General features: G+C 36.9%; 1 non-coding gene across 1 annotated transcript; it reads left to right on the top strand.

Annotated features, from left to right (window-relative positions):
- The first annotated feature begins 319 nt into the window (after positions 1–319).
- On the top strand, positions 320–426 carry LOC123458127. Its single transcript, XR_006635425.1, has one exon. It is a non-coding gene; the product is annotated as a U6 spliceosomal RNA (small nuclear RNA).
- Positions 427–8,122: the final 7,696 nt, after the last annotated feature.

Genomic DNA, 8,122 nt, shown 5'->3' with positions numbered 1-8,122 from the left:
GTCTATTTACATCAAACACAGGTATACCACATTTTATAAAACAAAATCTAGTTGACAAGAAACCAGAAATAAATCCCAATACCATCTGAGTAGGGGACTTCAGTACCCCACTGTAACCAATAGACAGATCATCCAAGCAGAAAATCAACAGGGAAATAATAGAGCTTAACAACACCATAGATCAACTAGGCCTTTCATACATATACAGAATATTCCACTCCAATCTTATGGAATACATATTTCCCTCAGCAAACCAAGGAACCATCCCTAAAATAGATCATATATTATAGCATAAACCATGCATCAAAAATTCAAGAAAGTGCTCACTTCGGCAGCACATATACTAAAATTGGAGTGATACAGAGAAGATTAGCATGGCCCCTGCGCAAGGATGACATGCAAATTCGTGAAGCGTTCCATATTTTTTGTCTGTTGTTGGTCATAAAAAAAAAAAATTCAGGAAAATTGAGCCAGGTGTGGTGGCACACACCTTTAATCCCAGCACTCAGAAGACAGAGGTAGGAGGATCATCATGAGTTTGAGGCCACCCTGGGAATACAGAGTGAATTCCAGGTCAGCCTGGGCTAGAGTGAGACCCTACCTCAAAAAAACAAAGAAAAAAATCAGGAAAATTGAAGTAACTTCCTACATGATATCAGACCATGATGCATTAAAGCTAGAAATTAACAATAAAAGTAACAACAGAAATTATAGCAGATTCTGGAGACTGAACAATATGCTATTAAATGATTAAAGGGTCATTGTAGAAATCAAAAAGGAAATTGTAAAATTTCTAGAACTGAATGGTAATAAAAACATACCATACTAAAACTTATTGTATACAATGAAAGCAGTCCTAAGAAAGAAATTCATAGCATTCAATGCCTTTAAACAAAGAGAGAGATCTCATATTAATACCCAGCCATCCACTTAAAGGTGTTAGAAAACAAGAAAAATCTAACACTAAGAGTTCTAGATGGAAAGACATATTTAAATCACAGCAGAAACTAATGAGTTGGAAACTAAGAAAATTGACAAAATAAAGAGCTGGTTCTTTGAAAACATAAACAACATCGGGAAACCCCTTGCCAATATGCTCAAACAAAATAAGCAGTCTCAATCTATCAAAATTAGAAAGGAAAATGAAGAGGTTATAACAGACATCAATAAAGTTGAAAGAATCATCAGAACATATTTCTAAAACCTCTACTCCACAAAATTGGATAATCTTGGAGAAATAGATGAATTCCTAGACATATACCACCTCCAAAACTAAATTCAGAGCACATAAATCTCCTTAACAATCCTATTACATCCACTGAGATTGAAAATGTAATCAATAGCCTTATCCCCCACAAAAGTCCAGGACCTAATATTTTCTCAGCCAAATTCTACCAAACCTTCATTGAAGAACTTAAACCACTATTCTTACCCATTTTTACGTAATCAGGGAACAGGGTATGTTCCCCAACTCCTATGAGGCTAGAATCAACCAAATAACAAACACAGACAGAAATACAGTAAGAAAACCATAGATGTATTTCCCTGATGCAAAAAATCCTGAACAATATTCTTGCAAACTGTCTTTCTTTAACAATACATCCAAACCATTACCTACTTCAAGCAGGCTTCATTCCAGGCATGCAAGGATGGTTCAATGTATGGCTATCAATTAACATAATACACCATATAAATAAGCTGAAAGACAAGACCAGAAGTTGTTGAGAGCTCAACACTGAAGTAGACTTAAAATACACCTACCATGGCTCAGGGAATTTTGTAGAAGAGGTGACAGAAAGATTGTAAAAGTCTACAGGTTGGTAAGAAACAACCAGGGATATCTCTCTTCCTCCCACCCATGACTGACTGCTGCTCTCATAACTCATAACCCACAATTCCATGGTGAATATCAACAATACCACTGAGGAGGGTCCTTAGTGAAGTGGGGGCAGTGAGGAGGGAAATGATGGCAGCAACACATAATGTGTCCATACAAACTATCTACTTGATAATGGAAAAAGAAGAAGCAACATAAGTGATGCAAGACTTATTATGGCTCACAGTTGATAAATAGCCCATCATGGTGGGGAAGGCATAACACAGTTCATGGCTACTAGACCATGTAGCTGGGACTCCAGGCATCTTGGTGGACCAGGAAGCAGACAGGGATTGGACCAGGAGCAGAGATGAGCTATCAACCCTAAGAGCTGTTCCCAGGAACACACTTTTTTTTTCATGAAGTTCCACCTCCTAAATGTTTTCCAGCTTATCAAAGAAGTGCCAGCAGCTAGATAGACACCAAGTGTTCAACTATAAGAGCCTATGGGAAACATTTTATACTTTAACTATTATAGGAAGGTACCAGAAAAGAATCAGGAAAATTTAAACATATAGTTTATATCTGAAGCTATAAAAATAAACTATTAAAAATGGTAGAAGAAAAAAATGTACTCAAAAGTAGATGAATGAAAATTATTCAAAATAATGAACATATAAGAAATTTTTTTTAATAAAAAAGAAAAAGTGCTAGTGACTTTTAAAGCAATATCAAACAGCCTAATATGTATATAACTAAGGTTTTAAAACTAAGTCAGGGATCATAGAACAGAGAAAACTACCTAAAATACAGTGACCCAAAGTATTTTAAATTATGTGAGAAAGTTCAATTTCTAAGTATAAAATTTCAATGTAACCCAAGAAGACTAAGTAAAATCAATATGATATAATATCATAACAAATTCTGAAATCCAAAGACAAAAAAAAAATCTTAAAAGCTACCAGAAAGAAATGACACACAGAGACATGATAAGTAAAGCACTGCTGATTTTTCATTAGAAATAATGATGAAAGGCATGAGGCAATGGAAAGTTACCATTTAACATTTAAAGAGTATGACTGATAACCAATCAGAAACAGTTTGTGGAAGGAAAGGTTTATTTCAGTGTACAATTTTGAGAAGTTTCATTATGGAGGGTTAAACAGAAGGAGCAATGTTATCTCCATAACATCAAGGAAGAAGAAGAGAAAATGAAGTGACTAACATTGACAGATTGGGCTATATTATAAAATGCCCAGTGGTATGCCTCCTCCAGCAAGGCTCCAATTCCCAAATGCTTCACAAGTTGAGGATTAAGAATGAGGTTTACTCACAAACATATGAAGTTATGAGGGACATTTTACATTTAAACTACCACAAACAGTAAAATTGATAATCAAAGAGAAAAAAAAATAAAGATACTTTCAGATGAACAGAAATTAGGAAAATTTGCAGATAAGAAACTTACTATGAGAAAAAAAATACCTAAGAATGTTCTATAGCTGAGGGGAAATATCACAAGACAGAAATTCAGACAGATCAATAAAAAGAATAACAAATAATAAAATAATGAATACCGCATAAGTGTAAAAGACAGCTTTGGGGCTGGAGAGATACTGGATGAGGCGCTTGCCTACAAAGCTAAGGACCCAGGTTTGATTCCCCAGGACTCATGTACGCCAGATGCACAGATGGCACATGTGACTGGGGTTTGTTTGCAGTGGCTAGAGGCACTGGTGCGCCCATTCTCTCTCTCCCTCTCTCTCTCTCTCGATACATACATACATACATACATACGTATATATATATATATATATATATATATATATATATATATATATATACGTATGTATGTATGACCCTCTCTGTCTCATAAATTAATAAATAAATACAGCTTTCTATTCCTTTCATAAAAAATACTAGTGTAATATGAGCATATTTTATATATGCTCATCATAACAAAAGGAAGATGACATTGATGAAACAATGGTATCAAAATTTTTCTATTGTCCTATTTTTTTGGGAAGAAGTGTTTTGAGGTAGGGTCTTTCTCGCTCAGGCTGACCTGAATTTCACTATGTAGTCTCAGTCTGGCCTCAAACTCACAGTGATCCTCCTACCCAAGCCTCCCAAGTGCTGACATTAAAGTCATACACCACCATGCCCAGCCTGTCCTATGTTTTATATTAAGTAATAAAATCTTATCACTCTGAAGAAGTTAAAGGTACATATTATAATAAGCAATTAAAATTCAAACAATAGCTTCAATGCATGAAAATGTACAGTTAATAAACCAACCAACTACTATTGCATATTAAACTTTATCTCAAGACAAGGAAGAAAGTAAAATAGAGAAGTACAAATAAAACTACTTTATAAAGCCTCAAATTTTGTCTCTAGTTCTGACTCTATCTGAAATCCATTAAGTAGATATAATTTATTAAGAAGTTATTTCTGATAAGTTAGAAGGAAAATCTCAGGATGCATAGTATTTCTTAATTGGGAACATGCTTATTACGGGATCTTCTCATGAAGTTGGAGTTCTCATGTGTGGTGGTATGATTCAGGTGTCCTCCATAAACTTAGGTATTCTGAATGCTATGTTCCCAGCTGATGGAGATTTGGTAATTAATGCCTTCTAGAGGCAGTGTGTTGTTGAGGGAGGGCTTATGGGTGTTATGTTATGGGTGTTATAGCCAGTTTATCCATGCCAGTGTTTGGTACGCTCTCTTGTTGCTATTGTCCACCTTATTGAGGCCAGGGGGTGATATCCACTGTCTGTTCATACCATCGTTTTCCCTGCCATCATGGAGCTTCCCCTTGAGCCTGTAAGCCAAAATAAACCTCTTTTTTCCCACAATCTACTCTTGGTTGGGTGATTTCTACCAGCAATACAAACCTGACTGCAATAGTACTGGGGAGTGTGGTTGCTACTAAAAACCTGACTGTGTGGCTTTGACCTTTTGGAGCTGATTTTCAAGAGGAATGTGGAGGGATTTGAAACCTTGGCCTAAGAGACACCTTGAAGTGCTGTAAGTACAGCTTGATGGACTATTCTGGTCTGAGCTGCAAGACCTGAATGCAGTAAGAACTATGGACTATGAGGTTTGTCTTATGAGAGTGAGAAAGAGCTGTGCTTGGACTGGTGTACAAACAGTTCATGTGAAAAGCTTGTTCTGCTCATGTCCTTAGAAGTTGTACAGGGTTGCTTTGTGTAGAAATTAACTGGTGTGAACAGAGGGATATAGCGCAGAAAGAAAATTTTTTGGGCAAACTGCTGCCCATTCAGCTGCAATTGAGAGATTACAACGTTTAAGATTGGGCCAGATTGGGCCATCTGACCTGCACTGGGCTACAGGAAGACTATATTCTCTTTTGAAAGGGCCTGAGTGCTAAAGGAGTGTCGTGTTCTTCAAAGTCTGCTTTATTCCCCCCTGGATTAACAAATTGGCACCCTACCTGGTATTGTGGAGTATAAGAAATGCAGGAAAGAGAGGGTCATTGAGTTTGACACATGGCCTTGTGTTTTGGAAATGGCCATGGGCAGTGTGAAGCAGGTTCCTGGGTGCCTGCATGGAGACCCAATGGAGCCGAGAGAATGAACCATGGCTTGCAGTGGAGACCCAGTGGAGATGCTGGGATCATGAGATGGTTGCTAAGGAAAGTGGCCAGCCCCAGATGAAGTTTTCTAGGACTGTGAGTATCCTAGATGGGGGATGGAATTGGAACTCCAGAGACTTGTTGCTGGTTAGAATTATCAGACTTGTAGACTTGTCACTAGCTAGAGTTGTTGGACTTGAAGCTACAGAGTTTGGTGTTTGCCCTGTTTAAGTCATGCATTGCTTGAATATTTCTTTGTTATGCCCAATGCCATCTTTTTGCAGTGTCAATGTTTATTGTGTGCCATTATGGCATTTGGGGGTATTATTATTATTATTATTATTATTATTTTGTATCATGGCTCAGTTAAAAGATCTTGGGTTATGGGATGTTTGAACATCATTAGGATTGATAAAAATAATGAGGACTTTCAAAGATGGACTGAATGCATTGCATTTTACATCACGTATGGTTATCAGTTTATGGGGGCCAGGGGCAGAATATGGTGGCTTGATTCAGGTGTCCCCATAAATGTAGGTGTTCTGAATGCTACGTTCCCAGCTGATGGAGATTTGGGAATTAACATCTCTTGGAGACAGTACACAGTTTGAGTTGGGCTTATGGGTGTTATAGCCAGTTTCCCCATGCCAGTGTTTAGCACACTCTCAAGTTGCTGTTGTCCACCTTATGTTGGCCAGGAGGTGATGTCCATCCTCTGGTCATGCCATTGTTTTCCCTGCTATTATGGAGCCTCCCACCCCCGAGCCTGTAAGTTAAAACAAACCTCTTTTTCCCCACAAGTTGTTCTTGGTTGGGTGATTTCTATCAGCAATATAAACCAGACTGCAACATCATGCTAGGTTACTCTTGAATTGTAAGCTTCCTATATTCTTCTTTTGCCTTTTCTTTCCCTGTCCACCTATCAATTCATTTTTCCATTTCAAAGTCTACTTTCTTCTGAAGAAGTTTAAAGACATGACCCAGCTATAAGATGAGAGGCATTATATAGCAAGACAGTCAACACATATTCATTCTTTTATTCAATTTTTGTACCCCAAATGTTTTCTCACATATCAAAGAACATATTTTGGATCATATTCATTTATCTCATTAGAGAATTTATAATAATAAAAAATTATGCCAGAGGTTACTTATTCATGATATGTAATTGACCATGTGTTAATGCAGTCAGGCTGCTATTACAAACCACCAATGAGAAGGTGGCTTACAATTTTTTTTTTCTTATAGCTGTGGAAGTTAACAAGTCCAGGTTCAAGGAACTGACAGATTTAGTGTCTAGTAAAGGTTCTGTTTTGGGGGGGTTATCCTTCTACTGCAATCTCACATTCAGATTGCAGATGAGACAAGGATCTCCCTGGGGTCTTTTTTTTTCCCCACAAGGATCAGCAATCCCATCAGAGAGCACTCTACTCTTATTCCTAATCATTTCACAAAAGTCTTTGTCTAATACTATCACCTAAGGGGTTAGGAATCAATATATGAACTTTGGGGAGACAGAAACATTCAGTCCTTAATGCTGTCACAGCACTGCATAGTATAATCCATACTTAGTTGATCTTGTAATTCTTAAATTAGGTATAACAGGTGGAACATCTTCAGTAAAACCATGCTTCCCAGTTCCTAGGTTTGTGTCTCCATAAATTCTGGGTCATGTTTTTATGTCTTTTTATTATAGTATATATTATGTCATATTATATCACTTCTGTTAATATGTCCCTGATCTCTTATTATTTTCAATGGAGAACCCAGAGGAACTCAGGTCTGTTAAATTTGTTATAAAGAGCTTTATTCTCATTTACATAAGCTTGAGGTGCCTTCTCTAAGCTTTGGATTCATATCTGTGCTACCCAGGGTAGTCATCTTTTAGTAGATAATGTCTCTTCTGTTCTAGAACTTATAGTTTATAGGGCATTTTCATGTGAGTTGTCCAGTAATGGCCATAACAATCCCAAGAATCTGATAAGGCAGTGATGCTGTTCTCTTTGTGTTCATACACAAGGAGACTGAGAAGCAATGAAACTTTTAAAAACTACAAGATGAAGGGCAACTGGGCTGCTTGCTGCATGTTCTCATGACTCTGTTTTTCAACATAATACATACTTTATATATTCACTCAAATAATATTCATTTCTCATGCCACCCATTGTAATAAGTATTTCTATTTTTTTATTTGCTTCATTCCAACAATGTGTATTTGCTGTTTGCTGAAAAGAAAATAGATTTAAAGAATTCACAAATGTAGTTTAATATCCCAAAGCCAAAGACTATGAAAGTCAAGAATTAAAGCCAGGTCTGCATCCAGAGACAGGTTCTACTCACGAGGTCAAAGCTTCCACTCCACCTGCCTGGCTTTCTCATGTATTGCTCTTCTATGACTATATATGGTAATAAGTATCCTCCAGCTCTTCCTGGCTTCATATAAGAAATTCTGTTATTCTGTTGTCCTAGGAGCTAAATATCTAAGGTCAGTTGGAGAAGAAAAGAAGAACAAGAACTCATTTTCTCATAGATAGTGACCAAACCTGACAAAGCTCAAAACCAAAAGATCCTTTAAAAACATACTAAGAAACAACAAACAAAACAACAAAGCATTAAATTTCACACTAAAGCTTAACATTGTCATCTATAAGTGACACACATTACCACTCACATATTATTGATGAAATAAGATCCAATGGCCACACC

Source organism: Jaculus jaculus, chromosome 1 (assembly GCF_020740685.1).
Source record: "Jaculus jaculus isolate mJacJac1 chromosome 1, mJacJac1.mat.Y.cur, whole genome shotgun sequence".
Lineage (NCBI taxonomy): Eukaryota > Metazoa > Chordata > Mammalia > Rodentia > Dipodidae > Jaculus > Jaculus jaculus.
Note: the sequence above shows the minus strand (reverse complement) of the source record. Positions and strands in the feature narration are given on the sequence as shown.